Source organism: Oryx dammah, unplaced genomic scaffold, assembly GCF_014754425.2.
Source record: "Oryx dammah isolate SB20612 unplaced genomic scaffold, SCBI_Odam_1.1 HiC_scaffold_4, whole genome shotgun sequence".
NCBI classification, from domain to species: domain Eukaryota; kingdom Metazoa; phylum Chordata; class Mammalia; order Artiodactyla; family Bovidae; genus Oryx; species Oryx dammah.
The window spans coordinates 12,990,927-13,009,278 of NW_024070188.1; the positions used below are offsets into that span (position 1 = coordinate 12,990,927).

The 18,352-nt window shown below is 42.0% G+C and overlaps 1 protein-coding gene across 2 annotated transcripts in view; it reads right to left on the reverse strand.

Moving 5' to 3' along the window:
• The window catches only part of NCOA7 (nuclear receptor coactivator 7), a 160,924-nt gene that overhangs the window by 57,697 nt on the left and 84,875 nt on the right, over positions 1-18,352 (reverse strand). The gene's annotated exons all lie outside the window — the stretch shown is intronic.

Below are 18,352 nucleotides of genomic sequence, written 5' to 3' on the forward strand. Positions count from 1 at the left end.
ATGATGAAGTTAACTAGCATGGTGATATAAGTGATATACAGTGTAAATCAGTATAGCCCTTTGAGAAAGTGATTTGTCAATATGTAACAACAGCCATAAAAACGTCCATAACTCAGTAATTTTTCCCTTAGTTATCCTCAGGAAAAATTCAACACAAGGAAAATGCTATGCACAGCAAATGGTTACTGCAGTATCATTTATAACAGTGAAAACCTGGAAAGACCTCTGTGTTCAACGACACATTAATCTGGAACACAGATCGAGCTGCTTTTAAAGGTCAAACCAGTCAACCTAGTAGTTTGGCAGCTATGAATGATTCAACCTAGTTGCTATGACGAAATACCTCTTAATATAACCAACCTGGACACTGAAAACCAGAGAGACATATATCAATGGATATACATTTAAGTGACAAAAAGTATAAGATTGAACTAACTATGAAAAGATGCTCTAACTTGTATCAGAAAAATGCAAATTAAGACGAGCTATCATTTTATAGCTATTAGCATGGTAAAAATCAGAAAGCTGGATAATTCTAGGGTTGGCAAAGATGCAAGCTGCTACAAGGAATGTAAACTGGTACAGCCATTCCAGCAAATTAATTATATACAGACTGCTACTGTTGTTTAGTCGTTAAGTCATGTCTGACTCTTTGTTACCCCACAGACTGGAGCCCACCAGGTTCCTCTGTCCATGGGATTTTCCAGGCGAGAATACTGGAGTGGGTTGCCATTCCCTTCTCCAGGGGATCTTCCTGACCCAGATTCAAATCCACATCTCCAGCGTTGGCAGGTGGATTCATTACCACTGAGCCACCAGTACGACTCAGCAAATTGACCCACAGATACATACCCTCTCTCAGGAGATATCAGAAAGTGAGTGGCCTGCTGCAGGGTGCATAGAACAGAGTTATCTGTGGCAGTGAGGAGCAGGAGGGTAAGCAAAATATGTCTAATTACTGCCTAGAATCCCAGAGCATAACACACCAGAAGCATACACCAAAACATGTTTAGAGAGAATCAGAATGGTGTGTACAGAGTAGTACCATTATGTATACTAAAAACAGCTGCACAGAAAACTACACACATTTTTTAAAATATACTTTTATTTATTTATTTGGCTGCACCTGGACTTAGTTGTGACATGTGGGATCTAGTTCCCTGACCTGGGTCCCCAGCATTGGGAGCGTGGAGTCTTAGCCACTGGACCAGCAGGGAAGTCCCTGCGGCTGAACAGTTTTATCAGCCTGTTCCTTGCCTATAGCATTTGGGGAGTTGATCAGTCTTATTTTATCTACTTTCAGTTCTCTGTTTATAGAATTTGAGGAGTCGATCAGTCTTATTTCATTTTATCTTCTTTCCGTTCCCCTAAGTCCAAGGTGGCAATGTTCCTGCTGGTACATCCAAGAACTTGGAGGGTCATTAGACAAAAGGCTCACTTACAGATCTTTCCAAGAAATTCCATTTCTATTTCTGACTTCTGCTGGGATGACTGAGGGAATCCACGAATTACAGCTCTGATCTCTTCAAAGAGCCTTCTGACAGCTAGACACATTTTTTAAGGCTACACCCAAACAAAAGCCCACACAGACTGAACACAATAGAATGGAGTGGAGGGGGAGAGAAACAGGAAGGGGAGATGAGGACCTCTCCATCTGAGACCCTACAGCCCCCCACACCCACACGCAAACCAACAGTATCATTTAAACTACCTAACAAACATGGATGAGCTGGATGAGGATGGAAGGGAACACAGAAATGTAAGATAGTTAACGTACATGGGATTTCTCTGCCTTTTAAGAAATTCCTTTATATTATTTAAAATTAAGAACCAAGAGAAAAAAAAATTAGATTGCTATTAGAGTCTTTTTCTAGTCCTTTGTAGAACCAGAGACACTCTGAAAATCTATTATAAGCTTATTCACTCAGTTGTGTCCGACTCTTTGTGACCTCATGGACTGTAGGCCGCCAGGCTCCTCTGTCCATGGGATTCTCCAGGCAAGAATACTGGAGTGGGTTGCCACGCCCTCCTCCAGGGGATCTTCCCAACCCAGCAACCAAACGCAGGTCTCCCACTGCTGCTGCTGCTAAGTCGCTTCAGTCGTGTCCGACTCTGTGCCACCCAGAGATGGCAGCCCACCAGGCTCCCCCGTCCCTGGGATTCTCCAGGCAAGAACACTGGAGTGGGTTGCCATTTCCTTCTCCAATGCATGAAAGTGAAAAGTAAAAGGGAAGTCGCTCAGTCGTGTCCGACTCCTAGCACTACAGGCATATTCTTTACTGTCTGAGCCACCAAGGAAGCCCAAAAATCTTCTAGATTATATATATATATAAATGATTTCTCTTCCTTTAGGTGATCAATCACATCTAAATTATTTCAGGAAGATGAGACTCTACTGACTGAGGTCTTCAGATCTCCAGATTCTGTAGGAGGAGAATCTGGAGGTTCCATACAGTCTAGTGAAAAATCAAGGAGAGTATTTTAAAACTCTCATCATCTGCATGGTGTTCATTCCTTTTAATATCTTAGCTCCACTCTCTGCCCCACATTCCTGCCCTTTTCTTTGCCACCATAAACAGCTATTCCTTTAGGTCCTCCTGCTTTCAGCATAGTCTCTTCATATCCTTCTGGAGGTGCTTCCTACTTCTAGAGCCTAATTTGCTGCTTCTTTCCATCTGTGGCAGCTTCAGCTCATGCCCTTCCACAGGCTCTGCATAGTCATCTCTGGTCCCAGTGGGGGTCCTGTTGTATGCCAGCAAATCATGAGAGTTTTCATGTTATTCAGCTGCCAAAGAAAACCAGGTGCTGGCTGAGCTTTTCAGGATAAACTTGACTATGTACAACTGATTTAGTTCAAAAATTACTTTTCTTCCGCATAGGTGGATAGGCCAGAAAAACAGCAAACACAGTAATAATATATTTAGAAGGAAAAAAAATAACAACCTTTCCTCCAGAGTCTACGATTTTGAAATATTTGAGGCGAGGACCATGATGTATCCATCTTTGAATGTTGTGTGCCCTAGCGTGATACCCATTACACATGCTTGCATGAAATTTACCAATACAAATCAATGGGCCTGATGAGTTTGAATATGGGCAATGTTTTCACCGATAGAACATCACACCAGGAACATCATTGGAACCAAAGCCACAAACCAAACATTAGGTTTTAGAGTTGACTGAATACAGAAAGCTGAAAAGTAACTAACACATTCTAAGGACCCAATCTGTCTTCATATGATTATAGCCCAAGGTAAGGATTCATCAGTTCAGTCCCTCATTCGTGTCTGATTCTTTGCAATCTCATGGACTGCAGTACACCAGGCCTCCCTGTCCATCACCAACTCCTGGAGTTTACTCAAACTCATGTCCATTGAGTCGGTGACGCCATCCAACCATCTCATCCTCTGTCGTCCCTTTCTCCCACCTTCAGTCTTTCCCAGCATCAGGGTCTTTTCAAATGAGTCAGTTCTTTGCATCAGGTGGCCTAAGTATTGGAGTTTCAGCTTCAGCATCAGTCCTTCCAATGAATATTCAGGACTGATCTCCTTTAGGATGGACTAGTTGTATCTCTTTGCAGTCCAAGGGACTCTAAAGAGTCTTCTCCAGCACCATGGTTCAAAAGCATCAATTCTTCAATGCTCAGCTTTCTTTATAGTCCAACTCTCACATCCATACATGACCACTGGAAAAACTGTAGCTTTGACTACATGGACCTTTGTTGGCAAAATAATGGCTCTGCTTTTTAATATGCTGTCTAGGTTGGTCATAACCTTTCTTCAAAGGAGCAAATGTCTTAATTTCGTGGCTGCAGTCACCATCTGCAGTGATTTTGGAACCCCAAAAAATAAAGTCAGCCACTGTTTCCACTGTTTCCCCATCTATTTTCCATGAAGTGATGGGACCAGATGCCATGATCTTAGTTTTCTGAATGTTGAGTTTTAAGCCAACTTTTTCACTCTCCTCTTTCACTTTCATCAGAGGCTCTTCAGTTCTTCGCTTTCTGCCACAAGCGTGGTGTCATTTGCATATCTGAGGTTATTGATATTTCTCCTGGCAATCTTGATTCCAGCTTGTGCTTCTTCCAGCCCAGCGTTTCTCATGATGTACTCTGCATAGAAGTTAAATAAGCAGGGTGACAATATACAGCCTTGATGTACTCCTTTTCCTATTTGGAACCAGTCTGTTGTTCCATGTCCAGTTCTAACTGTTGCTTCCTGACCTGCATATAGGTTTCTCAAAAGGCAGGTCAGGTGGTCTGGTACTCCCCTCTCTTTCAGAATTTTCCACAGTTTGTTGTGATCCACATGGTCATACTGCTTCTTAAATATTTTTTGGCAGTAAGTTTTCAAGACGGCCAGCTGTTCCTCTCAGTAAGTGAAGTCTTGGATACATCACCTCCACAAGTTCTGCAGCACATGGTCCACGAAGCGCTGGGGAGAGCGGGGCAGAGCCCCGGAATGCCTGGGGAGAGAACTTCTCTGCCGGGTTTCAGGAGGGGCTCTGCTGCCAGCATTTCAGGTGAGGACTCAGGGCCATCTGCAAGGATGCAGTTATCTCCCAATGATACCTGACATCTCTATTTCGAGCTTCAGGGCTCCTTAGACCTTTCTGTTGTTCAGTTGCTAAGTCATGTCTGACTTTTTGCGACCCTGTGGCCTGCAGCACGCCAGGCTACCCTATCCTTCACCATCTCCCAGAGTTTGCTCAGATCCATGTCCATTGAGTCGGTGATGCCATCCAAGCATCTCATCCTCTGCTGCTCCCTTCTCCTTCTGCCTCAGATCTGTTACACCTGCCCAAATTCAAATCCTCCCCCTGCTTACAAAAGCAAATGATTTAGAAGTATCTACCGCCAGAGGAGAACACTGGCCAAGTGGTCCTCAGAAGCCATTCACAGGAAAGCAACTGTACCTCCTGTTTGCCCCACCTCTGAAAAGTTTTCAGAGACAGCTTTTCCCAGTCCAATAAGTGTACTGAACAAAACCCTGGAAGAATGAAACACAGGCCCTTTTGCCTAAACTGTCTTGTTTCCTCATAAATCCTAGAGGGGTTGAAATGGGCAGTGGGGGGAATCAGCATTGACCTGGTGCCCTGCCCACAGGTCCTGCCTCCTCATCCCTTCCCTGCCCACAGGAGAGCCAAGGGTGTCTGGAACACACGGCTACTGGCTCCGGCATCTGAAGACATCCTAGATAACATTTGTTGAAAGATTCCTTTCTCTCTCCGTGTGATGAGGCTAACAGAAGTTGATGTTTAGGAGAAAGTCCAGGGCCTCGAAAGGCAGGAAGGCTGGAGGTAAAGGAAACTTATCATGGCCAAGGGGATACATTTTAAGAGAATACCTGAGGCTTGAGAACAGAACCTACAGAAGTCTGAAACTTGGAAGGGGGGGCGGGGGAGGTAAAAAGAAATGTGGCTGATCGAGGGGGTGGGAAAGATTAAGAAGAAAGGAAAATAAGCGTTATGTCACAAATGCACAGAAACCAAGTTAAAAGAGGGTTGTACTGACACTGTAAAATGTAACCCCTAGGATGGAAGATAGAAACTTGGAAACGAGTAACTGGGAGGTCACAGAGGTCCTGCGGTGAAAAAGGAAGGGATCTCAGGACAGATGTGCTGACCCTTTCAGTAAAGTAGGGATAAGGTCATCTGCTGAAACGTAAGGAGTTTGAAGACAGGACTGGGGGCTTAAAGGGCTGTGAAATTTGGAAGAGTTATTGCAGCAAAGATGAGATTTCAAAGTATAAATACTGAAAGAAGCAACAGGAAGAAGCAGTAAGGGTTTCCGTGAGGGCTGGGTCTCAACACCAAGGTGACAGACCATGGAAGGAATAAACAAGCCCCCTCCATCACGGCCACCCGTGTTAGGAGAATGGCACAATGTGTCTGCCGCTACTGTAAGACATTACCACAAATCGAGTGGTTCTGAATTTTAAACAGACACCAACTTATGATCTTATAGCTCTATACGTTTCAAGTCTGACATGGGGTCTCGCTGGGCAAAATTCAGGGTGTCAGCAGGCAGCTCTTTTCCGGAGGTTTGAGGGGAAGACTGGCTTCCTTGTCTGTTCATCTCGGAACAAGCCCGCCTTCCTGGCTTCAAGGTCCCTCCCTCAGTCGGCAGAGCCAACAACATCCATCCGAGTCCTCGCGCACTGCCGTTTCTCCAGGTTCTCCTGCCACCCTCCTCTCACTCGTCAGCACTCTGGTGTCCACACTGGGCACACCTAGATAATCCAGGATGCTCTCCTCCTTCAGGCCAGCTGATTAGCAACCTTAATTCCATCCACAACTTGAATTCACCTCTGCATGTAACCTAACAGGTTTCAGGAATTAGGACACGGACACCTTCTGTGAAGGGGTAGGGGACATTATTCTGCCTACCAGAGATGGAGAACAGGCTTACGGGTAAAGACAAAAGAAGTTCAGATCCCACAAGGGGATTTTTGATGATTCAAGTAGTAACCCAGGTTATGTGAGTGTGCTGGGGTCGGGGGAGGGAGAAAGCGTAGAGGGGCTTAAGGAATGCAGCTCTGGTTATGTTTTGGTTCTGAAAAAAATCCAGCAAAAATGAGATACTATCCATGACCTTGACAACTGGGCATGTGGCTCCAGGCACAGACCACCGGAGAAAGTGGAGTCAGGACAGTGGGCATTAACCGTTACTGTCCTTGAAAGCAGAAACAAGAGACACTGGTGGATTCCCTGGCTCTTGGTTCCATAAGCTCCACATAGAAGAAGGACAGAAAAGACAGTATGTAGCTTTCCTCTTACTAACTATCTGAACAAGCACAAATAGAATGTTGAAAATTACCAAGTTTTCAAATTTTATCAGGATCAAATTTGCTCTGGCCTTCCACTTACTGTGTGTGTCCCTTCTTCCCGTACTCCTCTTGATCAGTTCTCTTCCTTCCTTGCATCCTTATCACAAGACCATCTGAATGGGGGGCATGAGGCTGATGGCAGGACTCACTACACACTTGTCCAAAGAGGAAGGATGGCTTCCATGACATCCAAAAGAGGGGCATCAGTGCAGAGGTAATTGTCTACGCCTGTCTCATGGTAGTTGAGTTGCACAGTTGTGTCTGACTCTTGCAACCTGCCAGGCTCCTCTGTCCATGAGATTCTCCAGGCCAACAATACTGGAGTGGGTTGCCATTTCCTTCTCCAGTGTCTCTCTAGAACTTTCTAAGAAAAGGGCATCCTGATACATAAACAGGAAAAGCTGTTTCCAATGACAGACACAGCCCCAGACTGGAAAGAGATGGCACAATTTGATATTAATCAGTCAGGTCATGTACCATTTCCCTTATGTTACCCCACATTTTTTCTGATTACATTTTGGTTTTGGAGTCAAAACGAGTTGGCTTCACCAATCAACCCTCACAGCTGTGCAAAATTGAACAAGTCACTTAAAATCTTTGTACCTCCATTTCCTAATCTGTAAAATGGACGTCTCACAATGTTGCTCAAAAGATTAAATGAGATAATGGGCACAGTTTATCTCAGAGCCTGGCACAGAGTGTTTAATAAATGCTACCTTGAACAGCAAGGAGACTAAACCAGTCAATCTTAAAGGAAATCAACCCTAATACTCATTGGAAGAACTGACACTGAAGCTGAAGGTCCCATACTTTGGCCACCTGATGCAAAGAGCTGACTCATTGGAAAAGACCCTGATGCTGGGAAAAATTGAAGACAGAAGGAGAAGAGGACAACAGAGGATGAGATGGTTGGATGGCATCACTGACTCAATGAGCATGAACTTAGGCAAACTCTGGCAGATAGTGTAAGACAGGGAAGCCTGGTGTGCTACAGTCCATGGGGTCTTGAAGAGTCAGACATGACTTGGTGACTGAACAACAGTAACATTAATAATGTTAAAGTTTGAATACAGAAATATGAGAATGATATAGCATTAATGTGATAGATGATTATAAATTGTTTAAAGGAGAAAAGCCTTATCTGATCACTTTGGTATATGACCAAAAAAAGCATCTGATGAAATTAAATAGCCATTATTATATATTTAAAAATATATAACATTTTTAAAAATCCAACTGTTAGAAAATTAAGAATAGCAGTGACCTTCCTTAACATGATGAATGTTTACTCTGTGACATTCATTAGAAATAGGCTTCCGAAAAAGCAATGAAACCCTAAAGGTTATATACACTAAAAGCAATTTCTCCATAAGAATGAAAACAGAATGACTTCACGACATCATTCAGGACTGCATGGCTTGTTAATTACCTAAATGCAGCCTGAACTAACACATGAGTGAGGCCCCCACCCCAACCTTACAGAGGATTCCAGGGCCTGCAGTGGGAGAGACACCCATTGGCACTGTACAAACTCCATCCATTCTTCTTTTTCCTGTTGTTCTGAGAAGATAAGTGCCTGAGAGCTTTTAATGCTTCTGAGCAGAGTATCTTCCAGCCCACTAAATTACAACAAAGAGGCTAACATAATGTGATGCAAGGCTAAACCACAAGTATCGATGGTCATAGAATAAACTTTGTAGTGGAGATGAAAACAGAAACACTTCAAATATAAGGACACAGCCTGGAAATCCGAGAAGAGGGAATCCCTGCCCTTTATTGGAGGTCCCCTTTCAGAACCCTGAAAGGCAACACCATGCAGAATGAACACCAGGCACCCGCTGGTTCCCCTGTGGTCTCTAGAAAGTAAGCACCAATATCTAAACCCTCCTGAGTCATACCTGAGTAAACTGAGAAGCACTCTTGTAGCAGAAATCAAAAGCAAATATAAAAAGTAAAACACTAACCAAAATACATACAGGAACTCCTACTATCAGTTTATACTCAACTTTTTTTTTTTTTCCTGGAATCTCCATTCAAAAGCAACACATAAAAAAGTTTAAATACTGAAGAGAAAGAAGTGAAGATTTGATTATTAGCAGATAAGTTATCTACCTATAGAGCCAACATCATAAAAACATCCCCTGGTGGCTCAGTGGTAAAGAATCCACCTGCCAATGCAGAGGACGTGGACTCAATCCCTGATCCAGGAAGATCCCACAGGCTGCAGAGCAACTAGGCCCCTGCGCCACAACTACTGCGCTCTAGAGCCTGGGAACCGCAACTACTGAGCCCTCACTCTGCAACGAGAAGTCACTGCAATGAGAAGCCCACTCACTGCAACTAGAGAGTAGCTCCCACTCGCTGTAACTAGAGAAAAGCCCGAGCAGCAGCTAAGACGGAGAAGGCAATGGCACCCCACTCCAGCATTCTTGCCTGGAAAACCCCAGGGACGGAGGGGCCTGGTGGGCTGCAGTCCCTGGGGTCTCTGAGAATCAGACACAACTGAGCGACTTCACTTTCTCTTTTCACTTTCACACATTGGAGAAGGCAATAGCACCCCGCTCCAGTGCTCTCGCCTGGAAAATCCCATGGACAGAGGGGCCTGGTGGGCTGCAGTCCATGGAGTCGCTAGGAGTCGGACATGACTGAGCGACTTCACTTTGACTTTTCACTTTCATGCATTGAAGAAGCAAATGGCAACCCACTCCAGTGTTCTTGACTGGAGAATCCCAGGGATGGGGGAGCCTGGTGGGCTGCCGTCTATGGGGTCGCACAGAGTCGGACACGACTGAAGAGACTTAGCAGCAGCAGCAGCAGCAAATAAGACCTGGCACGGCCTAAATAAATAAAATTTTTTAAAAATTCAGGAACTGTAAAATTGTTCAGTAAGGTGACTAGATGTAACAGTGTTTTACACTTGTAATAGAAACTATTTGGAAAAGTCCCAGACATAATGATATCACACTAGAAAATATCTAGGAATAAATATAGCCAGACAATGACAAGAGACATAGAAAGAAAGTTTTAAAGGTTCTCTGAAGTATATAAACAGAAGCTTAAATAAAGGGCAGTACATATAATGTTCCTAATAGGAAATATCAGTCTTATAAATATCTTTCTCTTCAAATTAACTTTTAAGTTATATGCAATTTAGGTAGAAATTCAAAACAAAATTTCTGAGAAAGGAAATAAGTCAAATTGATAACTAGGCATAAATATATAAGACTAGAAGCATAATACAGAAGATTGTCCAAAATTATTTTTGAAAGAGAAATGAGGGTAGGTATACTATACCATCCAAAAGGAAATCCTAAAGGAAATCAACCCTGAATATTCATTGGAAAGACTGATGCTGAAGCTGAAGCTCCAATACTTTGGCCACCTGATGCGAAGAGCCAACTCATTAGAAAAGACCCTGATGCTGGGAATTGAGGGCAGGAGGAGGAGGAGAAGGGAACGACAGAGGATGAGATGGTTGGATGGCATCATCGACTCAGTGGACATGAGTCTGAGTAAACTCCAGGAGATAGTGAAGGACAGGGAAGCCTGGTGTGCTGCAGTTCATGGGGTCAAGAAGAGTCTGACACAACTGAGAGACTAAACAACAACAATACCGTATCATGTTAAAACACATGATTATAAAGTCATAGCAATTAAAACACTGTGGTGAAATAACCAAAAACCAGAGCTGTATTGAAAGGGTGTGTGTTAAGTCGCTTAGTTGTGTCTGACTCTTTGAGACCGCATGGACCTCAGCCCACCAGGCTCCTTGGTCCATGGGATTTCCCAGGCAAGAATACTGGAGTGGGGTGCCATTTCCTTCTCCAGAGGATCTTCCCAACCCACGGATTGAACCTGGGTCTCCTGTACTGCAGGCACATTCTTTACCATCTGAGCTACCAGAGAAGCCTGGTATTGAAAGAATTTCATGTAAAATAAAGGTACCTTTAAAACCAGTAAGAAAAGGCTCAGTTTTCACATAAATTTCTACCTTCATGTTATAGTGGAAGCTCTGGCATCAGGCACATAGAATGAATCCTTGTCTGTCCCTGACTCACTGCGTGACCTTGGACAAGTGACTTAAGGCGGCTTCTCAGGGTGTAAAATGGGAATGCCAATTGGACTCTCCCAGAAGGTTACTGCAAGGATTAGATAAGGCAATTCAATCAGGTAAAGCACTCTACAAAGTGCAAAGAAAGGGCTCCGGAAACCTTAAGGACTATTATTAAATGATAATGGTGAGCACTAGCTAATGTTTGGAGATAAAACCATATCACTCTGAGGTCAAAGCAGATGATGGATCAAAGATTTAACAGTAAAATATCAAGTCATAAATATTCTTGAAGAAAACATAGGACTTCTCTTTGCTTAAAGATGTCCTATTTTCTCTATTGGTGATACACACTTTCCGTATCACTAGCCTGCCTCAGTGAAGAGGGCAATTAAAATATTCAATATTGTTGTTTAGCATTCTAAGGGTAATTTCTGGAATACCTGATCATAAACCATTAATAAAGTTTTAGATAGCCATGCCATAAAGAGCCTGGAGAGGGTGGGAACGTGAGGAAGAACTCTGTACTCAGTGTGAACACCATGTTTCATCCTCTGTTGACACAAAGGGAAATGTCTTCAGTAGGTGTTATTTACCTTCCTTCAAGCACATCACAAGCACTACAGTCCTTGACTAAAATGAGTCACGCTGAAGTAAAACCTAGGCTGGAAGAAGGGCAGAGGAAGAGCTGTCTCTCACAGAACATTCTACTTCAGAGCCCAGTACCACCCTCCGCTCTGATCACACCCTCACCTGTCTGCAGAATGAACGAAGATTCACCACTATACCACCAACACAATGCTGTGGAATAAATGAACCAGTCTCATTCTGACTCCGAGGAACCACTTATTTCTCTCAGCATTTGATTTAGTTGTAAAATCAGTGAGTGTTCTGAATGTAACTACGTATGTGACTGGGTCAGGTAATTGAGAACTTTCAACCTTATCATCACATTCATTACAGCTCAGGAGAAACAGAAATTCCATGCATAGTCACCTTTTTATTCCTCACTAAGATATAACAATGTTCTTAGGGCAGGGGAGAAGACATGAAAATGTTATTTAACTCTTGCCTTATTTTTCTCTCACAGTAGATTGAGGGGAAAGCAAGAAAGATGAGGGAGGCTTCACTCGGGTTTCAGTACCACAGAGCTGGGCTTGAACCCGGTTTCATGCAGAGCCGCAGTGGGACCGTCTGAAAGTTTTTCAGCTTCTAGATTTTCTCATTTACAAAACAGGCCACTACTGCTTGCAGTAGATCGTGATGATTAGAACATTAAATAATGAAATAAAGCATCTAGCCCACAGGAGACACTCACCCAAAACATTCTTTCTGCTCTCCCTCATGTCTGATGCTGCTTCTCCTCACCTTCCCACCTTCTTTCCCACCCTCTGAAAAAAAATTTCTCAAAATGTCTATTTTTTTCTTTTGTATAAATAGATCAAGGGCTTAACTGAGTAAATTTCAGCCTTAGGAGAAATTTTAGGAAATGTGAAAAACAATTCTATATGAATCAAAACTATCTGTGGTCATTTGAAAATGCAGTGGGACAAAAGAAGAAAACACCAATCACCCATTTTACCCTGGTTCAGAGAGAAACATCTGATTTCTGGCAAATGTACTTTCAGCAGCTTTCCTTCTTTCAAACAAAAATGGAATCATAGTCTATTCCTATTGCCAACCTGCCTTTCCACTGTAACAGTATTTTGTGAAAATCTCCCACGCCGTCAACTATTTTTCTTCATCATTAAAAAATGACACATAGCATTCCATGTTAAGTTATTGATGTTATCTTAATTTTCCCACTATTTTAAACGATGCCGTGATAGTCTCTGTGGTCAAATCTATCGACGCGCACGATCATTTCCTAAGGGTAAGCTTCTGCAAAAAGAACTGTTGGGTCAAACAGTGTGCAAAAGTAAAACTGATAAAAGTGACCAGACTGCCTTCCAAAACAGACTCAATCACATTGCTCCTGTCAGTATTTTTCCTTTGCAAACTTCCCAGTTCAGTTCTAATTTGATTTTTCAAAATCACTCCAACTGAGAAACCACTAACCCTGTTGAGTCTGAACTGCTGTCCTTCTCTCAGCCCAAACCACACTGGAGTGTTTGACCAACAGTGAGATTTCTCATAATACAAAGTGGATATCACACAATGACTGAGCAGGAAACAAGATTTGCATGCTACAGAGCACCATGATCAGAAAAGGACTAGACTCTCAACTTGAACTCAGAGTACAGCAGCTTCCGTCAAACACAGCTGCTCTGCTCAGTGACTAGAACAGATTACAATACACTGTGTTAGTGGGAGGGCTGGAGTTGTGAGAGGAAAAGGAAGGAGTTTCCCTTGAGCAAAACTCAGCCAGATTACCAGGAACTGGTAGGGCAGGGGGAAACAGGGAGACGCTGATCAGGGTACAAACTTCCAAGCATATGATAAGACAAATAGATTCTGAGGATCTAGGGAACAGCGTGGTGATCACAGTTAATAATACTGTACGTTATACTTAAAAGTTGCTGAGAGAGTGGATCTTAGATGTTCCCACCACACAAAAGAGATGGTAATTATGTGACCAAATGAAGGCATTAGCTAATGCCAGGGTAGTAATCATTTTGCAATATATCCATATATCAACATATTATATATATTAACCTACACAATTTTATATCAATTATATCTCAATAAAGCTGGAAAAAAGAATGGTGCTGCCTTTTTATTAGTCATATTTAAAGCCACATTTACAATCATTATTATGTATTTTTTAATTTTATGTTTAATTAGTTACAATACTGACCACCAACAATTCTTTTATACAATGACTTTTTCATTCTTGAGGACTACATTTCGACATGCGTCTCAGAAAAGAACATCACTCCTGCACAGTAACTTTATTTTACGAAAGGTATGACAGAAAAAGTCTGTTTCTTGAGACCTTAGTATGTCTGAGGATGTCCTGTTATCTTTGAACCTGGAAAACAACTTTCACTTCACAATTCTGAAGAAGTTTAATTCCTCTGCTGTTCACTGCTGTGGAGAAGTCTGTGCCTCTCCTCTTTGCTCCTTTGTAGGGAACATTTTGTTAAGGTTTTTATTTTTTTGCCTATTTATTTTTACCATTAATCCATAACCTGCAAATATTTGCCACAGTTTAAGTGCAGTTTTCCCAGTATTTCTGCTTAAATATAACAAGCTGTCCTACAAAGAAATAGAGGAAAACAACAGAATAGCAAAGACTAGAGATCTCTTCAAGAAAATTAGAGATACCAAGGGAACACTTCATGCAAAGATGGGCAAATAAAGGACAGAAATGCTACGGACCTAACACAAGCAGAAGATATTAAGAAGTGGCAAGAATACACAGAAGAACTGTACAAAAAAGATCTTCACGACGCAGATAATCACGATCATGTGATCACTCACCGAGAGCCAGACATCTTGGAATGTGAAGTCAAGTGAGTCTTAAGTATCATTACGAACAAAGCTAATGGAGGTGATAGAAATCCAGTTGAGCTATTTCAAATCCTAAAAGATGATGCTGGGAAAGTGCTGCACTCAATATGCAGCAAATCTGGAAAACTCAGCAGTGGCCACAGGACTGGAAAAGGTCAGTTTTCATTCCAATCCCAAAGAAAGGCAAGGCCAAAGAATGCTCAAACCACCACACAATTGCACTCATCTCACACGCTAGTAAAGTAATGCTCAAAATTCTCCAAGCCAGGCTTCAACAGTACATGAACCGTGAACTTCCAGATGTTCAAGTTGGTTTTAGAAAAGGAAGAAGAACCAGAGAGCAAATTGCCAACATCTGCTGGAGCATCGAAAAAGCAAGAGAGTTCCAGAAAAACATCTATTTCTTCTTTATTGACTATGCCAAAGCCTTTGACTGTGTGGATCACAAGAAACTGTGGAAAATTCTGAGAGAGATGGGAATAGCAGACCACCTGACCTGCCTCTTGAGAAATCTGTATGCAGGTCAGGAAGCAACAGTTAGAACTGGACATGGAACAACAGACTGGTTCCAAATAGGAAAAGGAGTACATCAAGGCTGTATATTGTTACCCTGCTTATTTAACTTCTATGCAGAGTACATCATGAGAAACGCTGGGCTGGAAGAAGCACAAGCTGGAATCAATAACCTCAGATATGCAGGTCACTTTCACCCTTATGGCAGAAAGTGAAGAAGAATTAAAGAGCCTCTTGATGAAAGTGAAAGAGAGTGAAAAAGTTGGCTTAAAGCTCAACATTCAGAAAACGAAGATCATGGCATCCGGTCCCATCACTTCATGGTAAATAGATGGGGAAACAGTGGAAATAGTGGCTGACTTTATTTTTGGGGGCTCTAAAATCACTGCAGATGGTGACTGCAGCCATGAAATTAAGAGACACTTACTCCTTGGAAGGAAAGTTATCACCAACCTAGACAGCATATTCAAAAGCAGAGACATTACTTTGCTAACAAAGGTCCGTCTAGTCAAGGCTATGGTTCTTCCAGTGGTCACGTATGGATGTGAGAGTTGGACTATGAAGAAAGCTGAGTGCTGAAGAATTGATGCTTTTGAACTGTGGTGTTGGAGAAGACTCTTGAGAGTCCCTTGGACTGCAAGGAGATCCAACCAGTCAATCCTAAAGGAGATTAGTCCTGGGTGTTCATTGGAAGGACTGATGTTGAAGCTGAAACTCCAATACTTTGGCCACCTGATGCGAAGAGCTGACTCATTTGAAAAGACTCTGATGTTGGGCAAGATTGAAGGCAGGAGGAGAAGGGGATGACAGAGGATGAGATGGCTGGATGGCATCACTGACTCGATGGACATGAGTTTGGGTAAACTCCGGGAGTTGGTGATGGACAGGGAGGCCTGGCGTGCTGTGGTTCATGGGGTCGCAAAGAGTTGGACACTACTGAGCGACTGGACTGAACTAAACTGTAAGTTTCCGCTCATGAAAGCACTCTTCCGGGGCACTAGTCAGATTGGACCTGTTCACCACCTAGGCTTTCATGAAAAGACTTCACTTTAAACATTAGTCTGATTTCCTTGATGGCCCCAAGAAGCACAGGCCCAGTTATTTCCACCTTAATCATTTCAATTTATGTTATACCCTAGTCTCTCAAGTATACTGCTTGATTTAAAAAAATTATGAATTAGCGTCTTGATATCCTTCTTCCACATCAAAGTCCATTTTAACCCTTTAATTTGAACTCGGAAGTAGGAGAATGAACATTGTTTTTGAACAGAAGAGTAATGCTACTGTATGTCTGTGGTTTGGCCTACTTTTATGTGTAGGAATTAACTGATCAAAACAGCACAGCTTTGGCTTTCTGAACTTGCAAAGTGAAGCAATGATAAATGACAGATGGGAAATCTTCACATGTATGGTTAAAAAATACCCCAAGGAAAAATAATCTGTATGAGGAAAAGTCTTAGGGTTGCCATCGTGAGAAATAATTCAGTAGTTGCTTACTTTTATTGTGTGGCAAACCCCAAAAATGTTTAACAAAGGAAAAGTGGAGAATTTCATTTCTTCTACTCTTGTTAAGTTTCTTTTGAACTCAGGAGAGAAAGTTACAATTTGAAATGCTTTAGACTTTACAGATTTATTGTTGAAAAGCTAAATTCATTCTTTATACTGCAGAGGTTTTCTCTAAATAAATCTTTATTGCTATAACCACGAAACTAAACATACTCATACCTAAGTGCTTTCTATTTGTCAAAATCACCTCCTAATTCTCTTAAAATATCTACTTTACCATTCAGGATTCTTACGCCTTATATCTGTATATCTATGTTTCAGTTTGAAGAACTTCCCACTGAGACAGTATCCACATTTATAAAACTCCCATTCCTATCTTCACTTCCATAGAAGCAAAGATGTATACTCTTCTAATGTGAAGGAATAAAGTATTCCTGTAATATAAGAGAATTTTGAGATATATTTAATTCATGCCACTCAATATATTTTGATACTGTGATATGGACCAAACATCTTTTGAAACATATGTAAATATTACTACTACTTGTGTCAAATTTAACAGCAAATTTTGAAAAATATATTAACATATTATTAAAATATAAAACTGTAAAAATATACTGTGATCAAACAATTCCTTAAGGGTTTATATAAATAAACAGAATAACTGAGTAAGGAAGTCTATGTATCAGTAAATACCAGGGCAGGCTCAGAAGAATTGAGCTCACTTATGTGAGAAGCTTTTGTTGGGATGCTTGCCATGTGCCTGCTGCTAGATCTCCATTTATCTGATGCCATCTGCCTCAAGGAAATTATTCCTATTTCCCCTCCTCAAAAACAAAGCATTTTTGGAGGTGGTTATCATCTTGTTACAGGCAATTCTCGCGATTCGGTCTTTCCATAACATCTTTTATCAGCATCTTAGCTCTTGTGTTCTTCTAAGTGGTAGGAGTAAGGAATTGCTATCCAAGGCTTACATGAGGCACAGATAAATCTAAAGAGCTAAAAATATTATTTTGTCAAAATACGCTTCCTTAAATCAAGTAGGTAATATTATAGATATGGAAACAGATACCAACAGGAAGCAATTACTTTATATTGATGATAGAACTTTACATTTGTTTAATGTTCTTTTTCTAAAGCCCTTGGGTTTGCTCTGTTATATTATTCAGTTCACTATAATTTTCTGACTGGTATTAAAAATAACTTTAAACTACGTGATGTGAAAAAAATGAAGAAAACAAAACTCTTTTGTAATTTCTGTACTTAGAGAAAACAGAAATCAGCCTACCTTTACAGATCCTTCTAGTCTAATTTTCTATAAACTCATTATCATTTGTCATCCATTAACTTTTTGTTTTGACTCTGTTTTCCCTGGATTGCGTCTTTTATTTGCATTCACCTTACACCTTGAAGTAGCAGTTTCCAGGCCTTTCACCTGAAATTCAGGCCCCTCTAGACAAATCTACTTGGTACCTCTAAAATATCTCCAAACACATATTCACTATTTTCCTTCTTGAGTTTTCAAGTTTGCCAATTCTCGACTCTGTCCTTTTTCTCCCTCACGTAGGGTACCAAACAATGCTGTTCCTAGGAGCAAATTCTCTCCCTAGGGTTCTGTTTCTCCTCTGCCCCGGTCTCCAGCTGGCCTTCAGGCTCACTTCCACCCACTGTCCTTAGATTTATCCTCTTAAAACAGAGAGTTACTTCCCTCAACGGCTTCCACAGATGCAGGATAAAATCCAAATCCTTAATGTGGCTAGGGCTTCCATGGCAGTTCAGCGGCAAAGAATCTGCCTGCCACTGCGGGAGACGCAGATTCGACCTCCGGGTTGGGAAGATCCCCTGGAGAAGGAAATGGCAACCCCCTCCAGAATTCTTCGCCTGGGAAATCCCGGACAGAGGAGCTTGGCGGGTCACAGTCCATGGGGTCGCAGAGAGGTGGACTGCTGCTGCTGCTGCTGAGTCGCTTCAGTCGTGTCCGACTCTGTGCGGCCCCATAGAC